The following is a 21,333-nucleotide window of genomic DNA, read 5'->3' as shown; positions in this document are numbered from 1 at the left end:
TGTGAAGATGTTTAACATCAAACCTGAGACATAGGAGATGCACAATAAATGTTAGCTTCCTTCTCTCAGAACTAAATGTCCAGCGGCCAGCCAGATATCCACTAATCTTTGAGCTTAAAAGAGCCATTAGCCCACCCCACCGCCAGACCATCAGTTTCCTCCCACACCTTCTTCTCCTGTAGTATCTCTCTCTCAAGTAATGCCACCAACATTCTCTTCTGACAAGTAATTTAGAATTCTCTCTTCCATCTCCTTTTAATCCCCTCTGACTCTGTGCTCTGAATTTCTTCATCACTCATCCAGATTTGTGAAAACATCCTTGTAAACTGGACTCCCCACTTCTCTGCTACATCTTTCAGAACATTACTGTGAAACAGAGCTCACACCAAGCACATGCTTTGGGTCCCCACTGACAAGAATATGGTCCAGACACTTTCACATGCAAAATGCCCAAGATCTAATCATAAAGCATCTGTCCAGACCCCTCCACCACATCCTGCCATGAGCCCGGCGCTTCAGGTTGTGCTGTTCCTCAGCCCATAATCTACTCTCCTTCATTCCCCAGCCATGAAAGCCCTACTCTACACTCTAGACCCAGCTACACGCCTAGCTCCAATGTCAACCTTCTCTACAACATCAGCCCGAACTTCCCCACAGGTAGCACTGGTTACCACTTCAAGCACCCACAGCATGTCGCTTGCACTGCCGCTGGCACTTCTCTCAGTCTGGATCATACTAGAGTGATTTGTTGACAAGGCTATCTTGCCCAGTTCCTGCAGAACAGGAGCCATGTCTGATTCACTTGTGACTGCCCCTTAACACCTGTCACCCAGCCCCTTGTTCACTGTCCCTCTGAACTGAATGTAATAACTAGCATTCACTACTATGTGCTCTATGGTGTTCGACTCTAGGTACTGTACTGTCTGTTACACGCATTCTTTCCGTAATTCTCATAATACTCCTACAAGGTAGGTCATATTTTGGCCTTTGTTTTACAGATGAGGAAGTTCTACTCAGAGAGGTTATGTAATTTCACCAAAGTGACACAGTTGGTATATGGCAGAGCCAGGATGTGAAACAAGGTCTGTCTAACTTCAGAACAGTATACCACAGACATTTCTAAAAATCACTTGTGCCTTTAGCACTCATGCCCATGAGAGTATTACTCAAGATGAAGACCCCAGTAAATATAGTTTATCCCATCAGCACATGGAGGCCGTTTTGGTTCTGCTCTGTACAGGGTCATAAAAAAGCAGGTCCACAGTCTTTCAGATTCACTTATTTTTCTCTTTTCTCATCCCCACCCTTAAACCCCCGAAAAACAGATGAGAAGAAAAAAGATTTGGAAGGCAGTGACAGGAAGAGAATGAAATTGTTCCTTCTTGGTGGAACATACAACGTTAACAGTAAGCTTAACAAGGTTTAACAGGCATATGTAACCTGAAAGAATATGTTGGCTCATTTCAAAACATACTTTCCCAGCTCAAACCTGAAATCAGCAGCTGTTGCTAAGAAAACACAGCCAACTGCGAGACAACATGATGACTCATGAAAGGGGCAAGCTTACCTTCCAAGTCTCAGAAACCATCACCAGCAGAATCTGTAACCAAATCATCAACCGGTGGTTACAAACATTTGGGGTTTTTTTTAATCTGGCTCAGAAGAAAATATAATCAGCTCTGGACTAAACACCATTTATCAAGTTAATTATTACCCAACTGAGTTGGAGCTTCCTATAATGAACAAGCAGAGGCTACAAAGGTAACAAACTTTCTTTTAAACAAAGGCCTATTAACAGAGGAGAAATTTTTACTCAGTGTCATCAAATGAGTGACTACAAAGGACAGTCAAACAAGAGACTATTAGTCACCTATTTTCTTTGTCGACATACTAGTGCAAATAATAAAACACATGTTAAACTGCTTTATGAACAGAATTTACAGTCAACCTTTATTTTTTTCATTCTGAATTTTGAACTAAAAGCTCTAGCATGCATTATTCTATCCAACAAACCCATCACACATTAACTATAACCTATCACAGTACCAGTAGCTCAGATATACTTGAGTTGTTGTAGGGTTTTTAAAAAATTTGTTTGAGGGGCATGGGGAACAGCCTTGAACAGCTTTATTTGTTTTGTTGCCATTTACACTTAAGATAAAAAATTACTTTTAAGTAATTACCATTTTTAAATGAATATTAGCTAACTCCTATGGTTATGACCCCTTAATTAACGTACCATACAGAAGCAGCCAAACATGAAGAGCTCAATCGTATTACAATCAGCTTTTCCTCAGGATATCACAACTTATACTCCAAAGCCAGAGTGGGAGAAAACAGGTAGCATGTCTGTGTAAGTTAATTCTGCACCCTCTCTCCAAACATGAACTATCTCATGGCCTGAGTTCTAACTAAATAGGTTGTCTCTCACCTTGGTGAAAAGACTATGTAACACTTACATTAAGATGGGTGGGTTTTTTTAAATGTATTGTTCTTACCACAATAAAGGTATTAAAAAAGAAAGTATTGCTCATCCCTAAATGTTGAATGCCTTTTCTTTCCAAATGAGGCAACGTAATTGCCCAAACGAGTAATGAGAATTTTTTATTGAAATAGATTAAAAATTTGCCTAGAAATCTGCAAAACTTTTTTATAATACTGTCCTTCCTAAAAATCTGCCTTTCAAATTAGTTTCCCCTTCAAGCACAATATTTCAATTTTGGTAGCATATGGGTATATATTCTCTCTTACTATTTTGGAATATTACCTATAAGTATAATATATATATTGCTATCATGATGATGAGGGTATGCAAAATTTTTTCACTATTGTAACCAGTATATTTATTTTTAATGGACTTTATAATAGGAATATATGTACATGTGTGTCCACACTACTGTTTTGTTTTACTCATCTCTTGTGTAAATGAACTCCAGATAAACTTTATCTATAATTTAACATGGAACCATGAAATGGCTATATGTGATTCAGTTTTAAATTCATCTCCAGCAACTTAATAGCTCATATAATTTAAAATATAATTATTTATGGATGAAATTATATGATGTGTAAAATTTACTTCAAAATAATCCAGTATAGTCGGGGACAGGTGAGGATATAGGTAAAACCAGATTGGCAGGATTTGATCATTATTGATACTGGCTAATGTTAACAGAAATTCATGTCACTATTATCTCTGCTTTTGAATGTATCTGAAACTTTCCATAATACAGGTTTTTAAAATCTAATTTACTTTTGCTCCAGTGTCAGGCATAACTTTACCATATTAAATTTCTGTTTCATCCACATAGCAATGAATGTTTTACATGACACCGCATTACTGCCAACACAGTTCTCAAAGTACAATGGGGTAAATATCACATTTTGAAATCATATTCATAGAAATCAGGACCGGGAAAAAAAAATCCCAGAGATCATCTAATCCTCTATGCCAGTGGTTCACAATCTTGAGCATGCATCAGAATCACTTGGAAGACTTACTAAACACAGGCTGCTGGGCCCCACCCTCCAGGTTTCTGAACCAGTAGATTTGATGCTGCTGGTCCCTGGACCACACTTTGAGAACAAGTACTTTAAGCTTCCTCCCATTGCCCAGTTCATGTCTCCATTGCCAGGATCGCCAATTACCACATTGGGATGCATATTCCTCTATTTTCAGGTCTTTCTTCTACTAGACAGTTGGCTTTCGAAGGGCAAGGGACATAAATTTTCATCAATGTGCCAGAACCCACGTTCAATAAATATTTACATAGGAAATTAATTTATTGAATGTATTAAGTTTTCTCACTCGTTTACAGCTGAGTGTTTGTCAATGTATTAATACTCAGAATAGGGTACTATTTACATACCCAGACAGAAAGGAGCTACTCACTGATAAAGGAAGACTAAAAGTCAGAGCAAGATGCAGATGGCAAATTGTAGGGAGTTCCAAGAACAGCATCTCAGACTGGAATTTTCAGTCAAATATGGACACTGACATGCTGAAGCCTGGTGCCCACGCTCATCAAATGTGTTACTCTGACCTGAGGAGCTATAACCAAGTGCTTTTCATCTCATACACCCTCAAAAGAAAGAAATGCTTCCAATCTCATCTTTCAAAGTTTCTCAGGGTCTGGAAAATGTCAGTCTGGGAGGACTGACTGCTCCCCATCCACCTCCCTTTTCCTGATGCAGCCCAGGGGAAAGAAAAGTACAGCACACTCAGCACTGCCTGTCTGGGGAGTTCTCCAAGTGCAGGTGTTCTGAATCTTGGACTACCCCACAGCATCCTAAAGTGTCTTGCTATTACAGCAATGATCAGCTCAAAGACAATTCAGAAGATTTAGGTTAGGAAAATGAACTATGCTCTAGTTTCCGAAGTCCAGTACTTCTTTAAAGTTTATTCTAAAATTATAAGTTAGAATATATATATATATTCATATATATGAATCCAATAACCTCAATATGTATGATTTATTTTCATTTAACAATAGTGAAATAAAGAATATAACCTGTGTAAATGCATGGGTCAATACATGATTTTTTTTCTTGTTATTTAGATCCCTTCAAAGAATAATTGACTGCCCAAACAAAAAATAATAATGTAGTGTGGGGTTTATAACAGACAAAAAGTAAAATGTATGACAATAACACAAAGGTTAAGAGGAGAGAAACGGAATATACTCTCAGAAGTACATGAAGTACATGAAGGGGTATAATAACACTTAAAGATAAACTGTGATAACTTAAAGATGTGTACTATAAACCCTAAAGCAAACACCAAAATAAAAAAAGAATGATAGCTAATAAGCAAAAGCAAAAGATATAAAACAGAATGATTAAAAAATTCAATTAATCCAATCAAGACAGAAAAAGAGAAAAAAGGAAACAAAGAACAGATTAAAAAAACAGAAAACAAATAGCAAGGGGAAGAGAGTGGTAGAGCGCATGCTTAGTATGCATGAGGTCCTGGGTTCAATCCCCAGGACCCCCCCCATCAAAATAAATAAATAAATAAACCTAATTACCTCCCCACATCACAAAAATAAAATAAAATATCTTCTTTAAAAAGGAAAACAAATAGCAAGATTATACATTTAAAGTGAAAACGGTCTAGATACCGCAATTAAAAGTCAGAGATTGTCACATTGGGTAAAAAAGCAATACCCTTCAAGGGGAAGAAGCATAACTCTCCACTCCTTAAGGGTGAGCTACACATAGTGACTTTCACCCCAAAAAGTACAGAAGGGGAGAAAAGAGTAACTTTACAGTAGGGAAATCTGACAGTCACTACCTCAGCCAGGTAATCAAGTTAACACGAATAGTGGTAAGTCATGTTGATGGTATGTTCCTTTGACATGGTGTAATTAGAATACACATTCTTTTCAAGCACACATAAAACTCTTACCAAAATTAATTATATTCTGGGATATAAAAGAGCTCTCAATAAATATAAAAGGATTTGAGCCATACAAGCTATGCTCTTTAACAAGAAGAGAACTAAATTTAGAAATTAATAACACAAAGATCTCTAGAAAATTCACAAATATTTGGAAACTAAGTAATATACTTCTAGGTAACTCAGGGTCAAAGAATAAATCCAAAGGAAAAATTTAAAGTATTTTGAACTGAATAAAAATGAAATCACAGCTTTTCAAAATTTGTGAGCTGTCCTTAAAGCCATGTTTAGGAGGAAATTTACAGGACTAAATACCTATATCAGAAAAGAAAAAAGGTCACAATGACCTAAAGAAACTTGAATAAAAAGAGTAAAATTAAACTCAAAGTAAGTAGAAGAAAGGAAATAATAATAAGGATCAGAGTGAAAATCAGTTAAACAGAAGATAGAAAAACAATGGAAAATAAAAATGAAACCGACAGCTGATTCACTGAGAAGGTCAACAGAATTGATAAACCTCTAGCCTAGGGTTTCTCAACCTTGAAACTACTGACATTTTGGCTGAATGATCCTTTGTTGAGAGGATCTCCCCTGTTCATTGTAGAATCATTAGTAGCATCCCTGGTCTTGACCCACTGGATGCCAATATCAAATGCCCACGCCACCCCTACCCCAAGACATTGCAGACATGATGTCATCTCCAAAACTTGTCAAGTATTCCTGGTGGCAGTAGGGTAAACTTCAACCCAAACTTTGCTCCATAAACAAAAATTAACTCAAAGTAAATAGACCTAAATGTAAAATGAAAAATTTTATGGTTTTTTTAATAGAGTTTCCTAAGAGTTTTACAACTCTAAGGAAAAAAATCTTTGTGAACTTAGTTAGGAAAAGATCTATTAGGTATAACACCAAAAGTATAATCCATAAAGGAATAAATTGAAAATTATTCATTAAAATTTAAAACTTCTGGTCTTCAAAGATCTGTTAAGAGAATATAAGATGAGCAATAGATTTAAAATAAGTATTTGCCTATCATGTATCTGATAAAGGACTTGTATCCAGAACACATTTTTAAAAAAGCTCTCAGAATGCAATAAGGAAGCAACTAACCCAATAAAATATGAGCCAAAAATGTAAACAGAAACTTCAACAAAAAAAAATATGTGGATGGTAAATAAACACATTATTAGTCATCAGGGAAATGCAAATTAAAACCACAATATCTAGCAGAATGGCTATGAAAGTCTGACCATACCAAGTGTTGACAAGGACAGAGAGCAACTAGAACCCTCATACACTACTTTGGGAATGTAAGATGAAAAAGTCTGGCAGTTTCTTAAAAAGTTAAACATATAGCTACCATATGATCTAGCCATTTCACTCTTAGACACTTACCCAGCGAAAATGAACACAGATGTTCATACAAAGACTGAACATCATGTTCATAGCAGCTTTATTTTTAATAGCCTAAAACTGGAAAAAACCCAAATGTCTATCAATAGGTGAATGGATAAATGAACCGGGGGTATATTCATGCAATAGAATGCCACTCAGCAATAAAAAGGAATCAACTATTGATATACAAAACAACATAGATGACTCTTAAAATAATTATGTGAGTGAAAGAAGCTAGATTGAACAAAGGGAACAGACTATATGATTTCATTCATATAAAATTCTGAAAATACAAACTAATCCATAAGGTAAAAGTTACCACTGGTTGCTTGGGAAAGAAGGATGCAGGGTGTAGGGAGGGGCCAGAGGGAAAGATGGATTCACAAGTTGATAGGTAAGTCAAAAACTAATCAAGTTGAACACTTGAAACATGTGCAGCTTACTGTATGAGAATTACACTAAATGAAGCTGCTTTTAAAATTATCACTCAAAACCAGAAAGTATAGACAGTTGAAGATAACAACAATCCAAAAAGAAGAACATAACATGCAATTTCACAAAGAATTACACGCTTTAAACATAAGTGATTTTACACTATTGCACACATAATTTTTTATTTGGTGAAATTGGGGCAGAGGGCACAAGACCCAGGTAAATGTGAAAGCAAGCGGGAAAAAGCAAACACACAGTGATGTCCTGGAGAATGGGCTATTACATTTAACATTAAGATCATTTCTTAACTAGAAGTAATCTGAAACATTTCATAATTCTTTTTAAGAAAAGGAAAAATGGGGGAGGGGAGAGTATAGCTCAGTGGTAGAGTGCATGCCTAGCATGCATGAGGTCCTGGGTTCAATTCCCAGTACCTCTACTAAATAAATAAACCTAATTACCTCCCTCCATTTAAAAAAATTTTTAAAAAAAAGAAATAAAGAAAAGGAAAAATTATTTTGTTTTTTCCAACTTGGCCTGTCCCACTCTCCAGCAAAACTAGGTGCTTCCCTTCTCCCACAGCCCATGAGAACATGTCTTTTCTAGCACTGCCACATGTGCCCTGCATGATCTCTCTTGATTTAGTTCTCTCCCTGCAGCTGAGAGGGCTCGGCACCACCAAGCTCTTTCCTGACTCAATGCTATCTCCTCTGCTGATCTTCTGCCATGCCTCTCTCCTCTCTTCGCCTCCTACCCTACAACCCACAACATGCTCCTTGCCTTGGCTTACATGTCACCTCCACAGAGAAGCCTTCCTACTATTCACCTAAGAGCCCCCATTTTTCTATGTCTCAGCATCCTGTGGTTTCCTTCTCTCCATCCAGGAAACAGTGCTCAAGTTCCTATCCTATGCCAGGCGCTGTTCCAGACTCTGAGAATGCAACAGGGAACACAATCGCCCCAGTAGAGCCTACAATCTAGTGGAGTAAGACAGAGCACAAATGAGTAAGATACAGAGTATGTTAGATGATCATAAGTGGTGTGGAGGGGGAAAACATAAGTTTGAAAGCAGGGAAAAGGAGTTGCAAGGGGGGAAGTGTGATTTTAAATCTGGGATTCTGTGAAGGCTCACTGAGAATGTAACACTGAGTAAAGAAGTGAAGAGGGTCAGAAAAAGAATCACACAGGTATGAGGGCACTTCAGGCAAAGGAAACAGTAAGTCCGAAGACCTTCAAACAGCAAGGAAGCCAGTTTGGCTGTATGAGGAAGAAGAGCAGCAGGTAAGATCAGAAAAGGTGACAGGACTGGGGGTGAGGAGAACCACGGGGTAAGCTCTGGATCCACGGTCAGGTCTCTGCCTTTCACTCAGAGGGAGACGGAAGCTATTGGGGAGTTCTGTACAGAGGAGTGGTGTGATCTGATTTACATTTTAAAAACTACAATTAGTTTGGTAACATCTTTTGTGTTCTGCTTATCTTCCCAACTTGCTAAGATAAAGATAAAGGGGGAACCACAGCTGTCCTGTGCGTTATTATAACTCCAGCACTATACACTGTGAGCACTCAGTAAATATGTATTCCATGAATGAGGAATCTACGTGAAACATTTACCGGTACAAAATAAGCATTTCATAAACGGTTATTATTATTTGGACCCCCAGAGGCCAGCACAGTGGCTGGCATATGGTAAGAGCTCGTTTAGGTAAACAGAAGAATAATTCTGTGAAATTACTGAAAAATCGATATTTAAAACATATGAGTAATGACAAACGAATCAATTGCCTTTCACACTTTCCCTGACTTACCAGGACGGAACTGATTCGGGTTTTGAGCTTTACCTTCAACTCTTGTTATGCTACTGAGGACACAACTTAGAATAATCCCACTTTGCCTCAGTTCTCCAAACATACTGCAATATCCTGCTAACACAACTAGCAGTAATGCACTGAAATGCTTGTAAAATTTCTAACTGGGTAAACTTATTCACGTGGTTTAAAAAAAAATTCAATGTAGAAGGCCGAGCTGACCCAATTGGTTTAATTTTGGTTTTTGTTGAATTCAGCTAAAGCTCCTTAACTCACTCATGTGGACAAAGAGCTAAGAATTTCCACTTTTTACTTATTTTGACATCTCCAGAGTCTTCACCAGTAAAAAAGTTAACGGGGATTACACCTGTTTCCTTCTCTTTCGAGGGAGGTGCTTGCGGGGGAGGGGGGCGTCAGGGTGGGGGAAGGGGGGTCATGGCGGGGCTAAGGCCATTCAGGAATCATCTCAGGAATCATCTCAGGAAAAGCCCAAGAGAGTCTCAAGAGAGTTTTTCAGAAAGAAAAGTAGAAAAGGAGTCATGAATTAAAGTATAAAACCACACCAGATATTCCATCATAAAAGGTGAACACCCACCCCTGACGATGTTTACAATGGCTCAAAGGCCTGGACCAGAGCGGTGAGAGGGTCAGGTATGGTTCGGGTGTTTAACTGAAATCCCCAACTGTAAAGGTTCGACCAAACTCATCCTAGCAAAACTACATAATATCTGCAAGGAGGACTTCGGAGCTGTGGAAACTTTAAGAAAAGCAGATAAAAGTTGCTTGAAATCAAACTTAAAAAATAAAAGTAAAAAAGCGATGCAAAAGGGTTGGGCAACTAGAAAGAACCTCCTGGGTTTGGCCCTGACTTGCTGGTGCATGTACACAATCGTGCCTGCTGGCATCGGCTCAGACGCTCCCTTCCACTAGGGGAGGGGAAGATAATAACTTTCGGAAATAACAGACGTCCACAAAGGCAATATTACACAGGACTTCTCAACCTCCATCAAATAAGGTATAAGGAGGCTAATGCTGCTTGGAGCAGCACTGATTTCACAAAAAGTCCCGCCCCCTGCTCTTTTTTAACAGAAGAAAAACAACCTAAGGAGGAGAAGGTACAACCGTCAGACCCTCAAGGCAATTTCAGACAACAAAGACCCCAAGCAATCAAAATGGAATTATAATTCAAGCCGTCCGAGCGGCCCCCTCCGCGGAGGCGCTCGGCCGCCACGCCTGCCGCGGTTCCTCGAGTGCTGGGGGCTGGCGGGGGGCGGGCGGGTCCCCGCGCCCTCTCCAGCCCCGTGCGCCACGGCCCGCTGGTCCTCGGGGACCCCGGGCGAGCCTCGCGCCGCCCACGGTCTGGCCATCTCCGCGCCGCGGCTCTCGGCGTTCTAGCTCACGCGGCGTTCAAAATCTTTCCCGCCCAGGCGTGACGCGAGGAACGAAAACAATCGGAGGACCCCGAGCGCCCAGGCCTGGGCCCGACGGGTCGGCTGGGGGATAGGAGCCGAGTCCCCTGCTCAGCCTGTTTTCCCAGGCGGGCGGACCGGCGGGCTGGGGACCGGAGGTGACACAAAGAAGCCGAAGAGACAAACGCCACCCGCTGGCGCTCGCTCCAATCCCTGGAGCGCCCCGCCCGCTGACAAGTTTGCGGCGCCCTCCACGCACCTGGCTCTCCCCACCCGAGCAAAGTTTCCCGTGGCCGGGCTGGGACGCCCGCAGCAGGTCGAGTCCAGTCTCCCGCCGCCCCCACCCCCGCCCCCGACTCAGGGACCTTGCCCTGCTTCGCCCCCGCCCCTTCGCCTCCCTCCCTCGCGCTCTCCCTCCCTCCCCACCACAGCACGCTCTCTGCGGGGCGCACCAGGGTGCAGGGGCCCCGCCTCCGCGCTCACTCGCTGCCTGCCCGGAAAGAGGCGAGGGTGCTGGTTGGGGTCGGCCCGGGTCGGCGCCCTTCTTGCCTTGCTGCGTTGATCACCCCTTTTTCTCGGGCTCCCGCTTGCTTTTTCGGTCCAGCGGAAGGCTCCGAGCGCAGCAGAGCGCGCTCGGCTCGTTGGCGCTCAGAAAGCCGAAAACCACGCCCCGCTCCTTCCCCGCCCGCTGCCAGCCGCCGAGTCCCGCGCTCGCCGCGCGGCGGCCACTACCGAGCCCGCCCGCGAGCGCCGGAGGCGGAGCAGCCGCCTCCCCCCGCAGGCCTCGCCGCAGCCCAGGGCTAGCAACTTTCTTTCCATGTTTTGGAAAATCAGAGGTGGTCTGAGGGAGATGCTAACTCAGAATGCAAGTTAACGACCGGGGTGGGAGTTGGAGGGTATTCACAAACTCCCTCAAATGAGCTTTTCATGCCGATTTCAGCGAGAAACTTCTCTAACATTCTTGACTCCTCGGTCTTGGAAGTGGGGGTAAGAGAGCAGATCTGCGGATTAGGTACTAGACTTTGATCAAGTCATTAAACCTTTGTGGACCCTTTGTAATAAGAGATTTGGACTAGATGGCCTTTAAGATCTGGACCAGTACTTCCTATAGCGTGGTCCAGACCTCAGGGTCACCTGGAGGGAAGGGGAGGCGCTTATTAATAATGCAGAAGGCTGGGTTCCTCCCTCCCGTAGAGGCGGGGGAGTGGAGAACAGCCTCACCCTTACTACCTGATATACAACTTCCAGATCTGAAACTCAGTGGAAACTGGATCCTTGGGAATACACCTTGCAGGTACCAGTTTGATTTTCCAGCAAATGACTCAATGCCTTTGGACTCAGGATGATGCCAACTGACTCCCACTTAACTCCCTGTTCTGCTATTACAAACTTACTGAACATTATTAAGGCACTTGAGGTCTTAAATGGAAGGTATTGTATCAACTCACTATCACCACATAAAGCAATGACTTTAAAGTATTTCTCTACTGAGTTGTATCGCCATCAAATTTAATTTCTTGTAAATCCAAATTCATATATGCTGTATAGGCTACAGAATCTTACCTGGATTACTTACGTTTGGTGTTTATGACCCAAACTAAATGGTAAGGAGCAGACATTAGAGGTTTGATAATACATTCAATTAACATACATTAATGGAAAAAATTAGTTGTAAATTGTACCCACAATTTGGAACAATTATTTCAAAAAGTTGTACCTGTGTACTAGGATAATTCAGGTAAGTTGTCTGAAACGCACATTGTATTGCTGATCAGTAGCTCAGCTCCTCACAAAATAGCACACTAGAAGCTACTGTTATTTGTACTCTAAGATAATCGTTCTGATAGTGTCACTTCTCTTCTTGGATTACCTCGGTTTGCATTATTTATTATTAAAGGCTTGAGTCACAAGAAGTCTACAAAGCAGGAAAATCCTCCTGGTGTCTTTTCATAGCACCATTCTGCCTGATATAATACATGCAAATCAGTTTCAGGGAGTAGCTGGGCTCCAGGTTTCATGAAGCTGTCTACAAAGTGTTGTACTGCTATTTTCCTTCTCTGTACTATTCATTTTACTTGTTTCCACTTTATGTTTGTTGTTTCCTTTATAGTGAATGCTACAAAATCATTGTGGCAACAGTCTCTAGAGAAAATATTATGAATAATTTCTTAATTATTTTTCCCTTCCAGTCCTTGAAGTGAAAGGACTATTGTCCCATATTATATCTAGTGCACTTAAGAGTCCAGAATAAAGTGTCTCAAAATGTTTTCAGATGTCCCTAATTAGAGCCTTTTAACTACCTGTGATGTCTCCTAGCCATGCCAATTTGGATATTAAATTAATACCTACTTTTAAATCCACAAATTAGACTAATGGCAGGAGCACTGAAACAGATCCTCCATACTTTGAAATGAAAATAAAATGTAATGCTAAGCCAGAGACACACCTGATTCTTTTGAAATACAACACTAGGCATGTGAACGGATGGCACATACACTTACATCCCTGACTAGCAGAGTCAGAGCTGCCATGAACCCATGCACCAAAACACACACACTGTCCCATGCACCAAACATCAGACATGTTACATCTTAGCTATTATTTACATCAGACCTCTGTATTTATAGCAAAAGATCCATCCAGCTCGACAGCCCACTTAAGAAGCTTTGCTAGCTCCAATTGTGGTAAGCACAAGTTTTGCAAATTGATCAAGTTGAAAGCACATCTTGACTGGGTGCACAAGTATGCTGTGGCATATGGTGAGAACTACTGAAGCAGACATTCAGTATACACTGGCACATTGTACTGAGCAGGACAAAAATCACGGTCTGAGGCATTCAGCCATGCTGGACACCCTCATGCCATTAAAGGCACTAGATTCACCACTCTTTAAGTTAGAGAGCAACTCTTCTCAGAACTAGAGTTGCTATTTTCATTCCTGCATCCCACACTAGACTGAGTTCCTTGTCTTTGCAGCCTGACTGTCTGAATAAGAAAGGCAATGGATTTTACACTGGGAGCAAAATTCTAGTCTGATACTTGGGTGCCATGTTGAGGAGGACTGTTGGGCTGCATCAAGGTTTGGCAAGAAAGTAGAAGTTGATTATTAGCTGAGTCTCTGCCATGGGCACAGAACAGGAGAATACTGACACAAATATCATATATTTATCAACATGATGGTAATAGGAGATAATAATAAATGATCCCCTGGATGGATACATGAACTTAAGAACACAAAATATCTTTAGCTGAAGAGGCAGGTATAATATTAATTAATCTGAGGCAGGGTGAGACCATCTTATTACTTGCCTCCATTTTATTAACAATGTTACCACTAAAGACAAAAGGAGGTTGGTTTAGAAGTAAGCACTCCTTGTTAGGATGCCAACTCTGCCAAGCTCAAGGAATGATCTTTTGCTACAATACTTTTTACACACTGGGAGCACTTGTGTAAAATAGAAATGATGAAAATAGCTGGCCAGGAAAACAGCTCTGTTCCTCTTTGTCCAAAAGTCCAATCACACCCTGTAAAGGCCTAAGCTCCTTATCTCATTCTGGTCTTGTTTCCTGCCAAACCTGGAAACAAACAGAAATAAACGTTGGCTAATTGCTCCCTGGACCAATGTGATCTTTCGGACCATTGTCCTGATTCAAGTAGAAAGATGTGTCCAACAATGTTCAAGTGTGAGCTGCCAATTTATGCTGTAGATGATCTCCTAAAATACTGAGCCAAACAATCAAGGTTCTGCCAGTTGAATCAGAGTCCAACATTCTAGAGTTTGAAGAAAAATTAAAACAAAATGCCATGATTCAATGAAACTGTATATGTGAAGTGCTAAGCATGGAGCCTGGCATGTAGTAGACACTCAACAAATTATAGCTGTTATAACAATAATTTTAGTAACAGTAGGGCTTACAAGGGTATTATTTCAAAAGCATTTTTATTGAATTGGTAAATTAAAGTATTGGAATACTTTAAATAAGATTTATTTAATACTTAAAAAAGATTCCATAGCTCACCTCATTTTATATAGGAGAAGACTGAAGCTTTACAGTAAAATATGTGCTTAGTGGTATAAAACTAGTAGTATCAGTCCCTGGAGAAGTTTTTAACAGAAGTAAATGTATCACTTAGAGGAATCCTGTTGTATATCTTGTTATTTGTTCTATTCTTAAATGCAAAGCACTGAATTAATCATACTTCTCAGCTCATAATAAAACAGCAATAAAAATAAGAGACATCAATATATCTCTCTCAAAATTAAAAGGTCTGCCTCCTAAGAATAATCTTTTCTGGGTTTTGTTTTTAAACTTTTTTTTTTTTAGTTGAAGTATAGTCAGTTTACAATCTTGTGTCAATTTCTCATGTATGGCATAATGTTTCACTCATATATATATACATACATATATTCCTTTTCATATTCTTTTTTATTATAGGTTACTATAAGATATTGAATAAAGTTCCCTGTGCTATAAAGTAGAAACTTGTTGTTTTTCTATTTTATATATAGTAGTTAGTATCTACAAATCTCAAACTCCCAATTTATCCTTTCCCCCTCCCCCTGGTAACCATAAGTTTGATCTCTATGTCTGTGAGTCTGTTATCTGTTTCTGTTTTGTAAATAAATTCATTTGCCTTTTTTTTTTTTTTTGAGATTTCACATATAAGTGATAGCATATGGTATTTTTCTTTTTCTTTCTGGCTTACTTCACTTAGTATGATAATCTCCAGGTCCATCCATGTTGCTGCAAATGGCATTATTTCATTCTTTTTTATGGCTGAGTAGTAGTCCATCGTATAAATATACCACAACTTCTTTATCCAGTCACCTGTCAATGGACATTTAGGTTGTTTCCATGTCTTGGCTGTTGTAAACAGTGCTGCTATGAATATTGGGGTGCATGTATCTTTTTGAATTACAGTTCCATCCAGATATATGCCCAGGAGTGGGATTGCTGGATCATACAGTAAGTCTATTTTTAGTTTTTTAACAGATCTCTGTACTGGTTTCTGTAATGACTTCACCAAACTACATTCCCACCAACAGTATAGGAGGGTTCCCTTTTCTCCACATCCTCTCTAGCATTTACCATTTATGGATTTTTGAATGATGGCCATTCTGACTGGTGTGAGGTGATACCTCATTGTAGTTTTAATTTGCATTTCCCTGATAATTAGCAATATTGAGCATTTTTTCATGTGCCTATTTTCCATTTGTATGTCTTCTTTGGAGAATTGCTTGTTTAGGGCTTCTGCCCATTTTAGGATTGTGCTGTGTTGTTGTTGTTGTTGTTAAGTTGTATGAGCTGTTTGTATATTCTGGAAATTAAGCCCTTGTCAGTTGCATCATTTGAAAATATTTTATCCCATTCAAAGGTTGTCTTTTTGTTTCGTTTATGGTTTCCTTTGCTGTGTTAAAGCTTATGTTTAATTAGGTCCCATTTGTTTATTCTAAGAGTCATTTTTTATTATCTTACAGCAAAAATGTCACCATTTTTTTCAGAAGGTAGATATGCTTTGTACAGGAAAACAGATAGTATTTCCTCTTGGGAGTTTCCCTTTATAACTTGGCTTTTTCTTCCACGTGACAAAATTACTATATTTTCAGATTATTTCATCTTGAACTGTTTTGAGCTTTTGTGCAATGTAATGTTTTATTGATCCATTTTTGTATATTTTCATTTTATTTCTTATGTCTATCTCCCATCTATTTGTTTGAATCAGCTATTTCAGATTTGAATTCACTGGTTTAAAAAGTTGCTTTGTATATTTCCTCATGGGATTTATGTTAAATAGTTTTACATTTTAATCTATTATGCTATGGAAATTATTCCCAAGTTTACATTCCTTTTTAAGCCTGCCTTAGACTACCTTACATCATTTTTTATGGTTTAAGGAAGAACACACCAAACTTAATATTTTTGTTTATTTTGAGGAATAAGAAAAAAAATTTTTTCTTCTCATTTTAAGGGAAAAACTACCTTGAGTTAGTAAGTACTATTTCAGTCAAGATACCTTAAACCAATCCAGTATGTGTCAGGGCTACACTTTGAGGGGAAGGGCTAATCCTCTTTGCTGTTCTGAGCTATTATTATCAACTGCTATTGTACATACTGTTATGTGTAACGGTGTTAATATATTTATTATGTTTGTAAAATTCATTATGTACTATTGCAGATCAAGGTTGCTCTTCTGTGATATACAAGACACTATGTTTTAAAGACCATCTTGGAATATAATTAGAGAACTTAGTATTTTGATGTACTAAGACCTACTTTAATATTTTACCTTTACAAAAACTTTAATTAAAGATGCTTTAAAAAATTTTTTTACATTTTTTTTGGTGGGGGGGATTAGGTTCATTATTTACTTTTTAGAGGAGGTACTGGTTGAACCCAGGACCTCCTGCATGCTAATCATGAGCTATACTCTCCCCCTAAAGATGTTATTAAAATACATAAATATATCTTTCAAGAAAAGGCAGGTCGAATGGATCAAATTAAGCATAGGTATAGAAAACCTAAACAACATAGAGAAGGTAAATCTCATTGATATATTCAAATTTACACCTCAAAAATAGAGAATATATTTTCTTCTCAAGCACTTACAGACTCAGTCATGAAAACTGGCTTTACATCATGTCACAAAAAATTCCTCAATGGTAGAAAAAAGTAGAAATAATGCAAATAGGATTTTGATTAAACAATAATAGTAATAAATACCATAATAAAACTAAAAATTGGTAACAGAATCAGAAAACAAATAGTCCTTTCCAGCTGAAAATTTTAAAGTGAACTATTACAGAAGTATTAGATGAAATGGAAAATACAATATAGATTGAACTCAAATCATTTCCAAAACAATAGTGCTGATGGATACAATAGATATCAGAATCTATAAAAAACAAATCAGTGATTAGAAAAAAATTGCAGCTTTCAAATATTTACACAATGAAAATAAAAGAATGACTACAAATGAATTATATTTCTAACATGAAAAGCTAAAGCAAAGAAAAGTAGGAGGAAGAAAATAAAGATAAAAGCAATGAGGATGAATGCAGAGAACCAATGGGACTAATAAATAATCAACATGATGATTACTTGAGGAGAAAAAAGATTTTAATAACACACCACACTAATGAACCTACTCCAGGGGAAAAAGAGGCAGAACGCATAAACATTCCAAATAAGAAATGAAAAGGAGGTATAGAAATAGAAGTTTATATAGCATTACATAATTATTTTCATAGTATTATAAAAATACATTTGAAAACCTAGATTTAATGGAAATCACAATATGCCAACATTAATCCCAGTAAAGACAGAAAGCCTAGACAAGCCAATTTGATTAGAATAAATAAAGAAAGATATCAAAGATCTACCCACACAAAAAAGTACCAGACCCAGATAGTTATATCCCCAAAGATCCGATACTTAGATGCTATATACATTGTTTCGGAGCATTTTAAAAGATGAAAACATTCCAAATTGTATTTACAAAGCCAGCAAAACATCATTTCCAAAATAAAGCAAATACTGCACCATTCTCACTTATGAATATAAACGTAAAAAATTCTAAGTCAATATTAGCAGCAGAACCCAAAAGCACTGTAAAAATAGAAATCCTTCATGGAATCCATTCCTTGGTATAGCCACACAAAAACCTGCACATATATGTTTACAGGTGCTTTATTTATAATTGCCAAAACTTGGAAGTAACTAAATGTCCTTCAGTAGGTGAATGGTTTAAAAAATCCTGTAATACATCCAGACAATGGGATATTATTCAGAAACGGGCTATCAAGCCATGAAAAGACACAGAGGAATTAAATGTGTATTACCAAGGATGGGGGAGAGGGGTGAATAGGTGGAGCACAGAGGATTTTTAGGGTAGTGAAACTACTCTGTATAATACTATAATGTAATGACTATATATTATGTCATTACATATTTGTCCAAACCCATAGAACGTACAACACAAAGAAAGAACCCCCCTGTAAATCCCTGCTTTGGGGTGATAATGATATGTCAGTGTAATAAATGTTCCATTGCAGAGGGGGATGTTGGTACTGGGGGAGGCTTTGTGTGTAGAGGGCAGGGAGTAGGTCGGAAATCTCTGTATCTTCCCTTCAATTTTGGTGTGAATCTAAGACTCCTCTAAAAAGTGATGTTTATTAAATTTTTTTTAAAACCTAAGCTTTATGACCAAGATACATTTATTCTAAGAATGTAAAGATGGTTCAATATTAAGACCACTAAAATAATTCATCATATTGATAGATATAAAGAGAAAAACGATAAGATTATTTCCACAAGTGCTGAAAAGGCCTTTGATACAACTCAATATCTTTTTCTGTTTTTAAAAAACTAAATAAAATAGAAATTGATGGATACTTTCTAACATAATAAAATAATAAAATATACCTCAGCCTCCTACTGGGGAAACATTAGGGGCATTCTTACTAAGGTCCAGAACAAAGCAAGGATGCTCACTACCTCCACTACAACTTTCTATTTTAATGGAGATTAGCCAATATAATAAGATAAAACAATTCAATTAAAGGCATAAAATCTGGAAATGAAGAAGTGAAATTACATTTGTGAATGTTTTGAGAATACACCTAGAAGACCTATGGAATCAAGGCTAAAACTAATACAAACATTAAAGAATTCAGTAATGGTTGCCAGATTTTAGATTAACATACAAAAACAATACCCTTCATACATATCAAACAATAGGAGAGAAGACTTAAAAGTAAACCCTGTTAACAAAGGAACAAAAACATACAATACTCAAGAGTAAACTTAACAAAAATTACACAAACTTATAGGAGAAAAATCTTAAAACACTCTTAAAGAAACAATAGTAAACTTGAATAAGTGAAAAGAATCCCTTGATCCTGGATAAGGCAAATAAAATTGCTTAAATGTCAATTTTCCTCAAAATTAATATTTAAATGTCATTTCATAATGGTACTGACATGATTTTTTTTTCTGCAGTTAAGTAAATTGATAAGCAAAGTCAAAAGACAACTGACAAACTGGGAGGAAACATTACTACTTACATGAAAAGTAAAAGGCTAATTGCCCTAATGTGTGTGAGCAAAATCATCAAAATCCAATATAAAAATAGGCAAAAGGCCTGAACAGACAATTCACAGAAAAAGATACATAAATGGATCTCAAGTATATGAGAATGTTCAACTTCGTAAAAGAGATCCGAATTAAAACAACACTGAAATATCATTCAGTACCTATTAGTTTGGCAAAAATTCAGAAGTTTGACAATGCACTCTGTTCCTGTGGCTCTGTGGAAGACACTCATACGTTGTTGCTGACAGTGCAAAATGGTTCAACCTCATGTGGAGAAAAATATGGCAGTATCTAGTAAAGTTACATATAATCCCACTAAGAATTTAGCCTGAGGAAAAATCTCCACAGAAATAAAACAACACACATAAGGTTTTCCACTGCAGCACTATTTGTTCCACTGACAGATGATTTCTCTTAGGTTTTGCCAGTGAGACAGAGATAGGAAGGCAAGAGGAGGGCTTGTCTCCAGTTCCCAGTTCCAGTCAGACCCCACCCCCACGCCCACCCCGCACCCAGCAGCATGTGGACAGCTGTATCTCCAGCCCCTGCTTCTTTTGGCATCTTCCTCCCAGAAGTTCCAACACCAGTCAAAATCCCCCAGACAGCTGAGCACCACCGTGGAGCACCTGAGGGCCAGCCCCATGGCGCCCCCTAGAGGTCACAGCTATGGGCCTTATCCTCTGGAGGACAGGGCACAGCATGTGGGAGCCCCTCCTCCAAGTCCCCAGGTTCTCTTTCAGCTACCTCTTCCATTTTGTTCCCTCGCCCTGGGAGCAATGTCTCCTTTCCACAGCTATTAATTAAAGGAGACCTAAATAAGTGAAGGGATATATCTTGTCATGTAATGGCAATGAGCAAAGCACACTTGACAGAGACACCATCAAAACTGGGGTCCCTGAATGACCCCACAAAGCAAAGTCAGTCTCCAGGCTAAAATGCTTGCTTTGCAGCTGTTACTTAAAAGAGAAAAAAGTCTATATTCTTTAAGGCCTTTATTTTAAGCTCTCTTTTCTAGAGCAATCTTAGCCTTACCCACGCTAAGACATTGGATTAAAGGTTTAGATGTGAAAAACAAAAACTATAAAACTTTCAGAAGAAAATAGAAATTATCTTCATAACTTCAGCATTTGAAACGATTTCTTAAAGACATAAAAAGTACTAATCATAAAGGAAAACACCTCACATTAAAACTAAGAACTGTTCATCAAAAGACATCATTAAAGGAATGAAAAGACAATTCACATAAAGAAGATATTTTCAGCACATACCACGAACAAAGATCTGGAATCCAGAATATATGTAGAAGTTCTACAAAATCAGTGAGAAAAAGTGGGCAAATTAAGAGACTAGTTGAACTGCAACTTCACAGAAGAGAAAATCCAAACAATCAGTAAGTGGAAGAAAATGGTCCACTTTATTACTAATGAGAAAAAAATTTAATTAGTCCATAGTGAGGTAATATTTTTACTCACCAAATTGGAAAAACATTTAAATCAGAAAATATCAAGTGCTGATGAGGATGTAGATCATTAGGAACACTTGCCTGTGCAAATGTAAGCTGGTAAAACCATTCTGAAGAGCAATCTCACATTATCTTGTAAAACAGGAAATTTGCAAACTTTAAGACAGAAGATTTCCACTTCCAGGTATACATCATGCATATCTAAGACATGTAAAAAATGTATATGTATGTGACATGTACAAAAATACTTATGTACAAAAACAACTCATATATACATTTCTATTAGCATTATTTTGAAAACAAACTTTATTGAGGAATAATGTACTTAGAATAAAATGC

At 38.3% G+C, this 21,333-nt stretch overlaps 1 protein-coding gene across 1 annotated transcript in view; it reads right to left on the bottom strand.

The window, feature by feature from the left end:
- Nucleotides 1-11,109, bottom strand: part of SYNE2 (spectrin repeat containing nuclear envelope protein 2) — a 289,020-nt gene extending 277,911 nt beyond the window's left edge. Inside the window, 1 exon segment of the mRNA XM_032482160.1 lies at nucleotides 10,989-11,109. The gene's annotated coding sequence lies outside the window, so the exon portion shown is untranslated.
- Between the last annotated feature and the right edge of the window lie 10,224 nt (nucleotides 11,110-21,333).

The sequence above is a fragment of the Camelus ferus genome, chromosome 6, assembly GCF_009834535.1.
Source record: "Camelus ferus isolate YT-003-E chromosome 6, BCGSAC_Cfer_1.0, whole genome shotgun sequence".
Classification (NCBI taxonomy): domain Eukaryota; kingdom Metazoa; phylum Chordata; class Mammalia; order Artiodactyla; family Camelidae; genus Camelus; species Camelus ferus.
The sequence above is the reverse complement of the archived record's forward strand: the minus strand, read 5'-3'. Positions and strand labels throughout refer to the sequence as shown.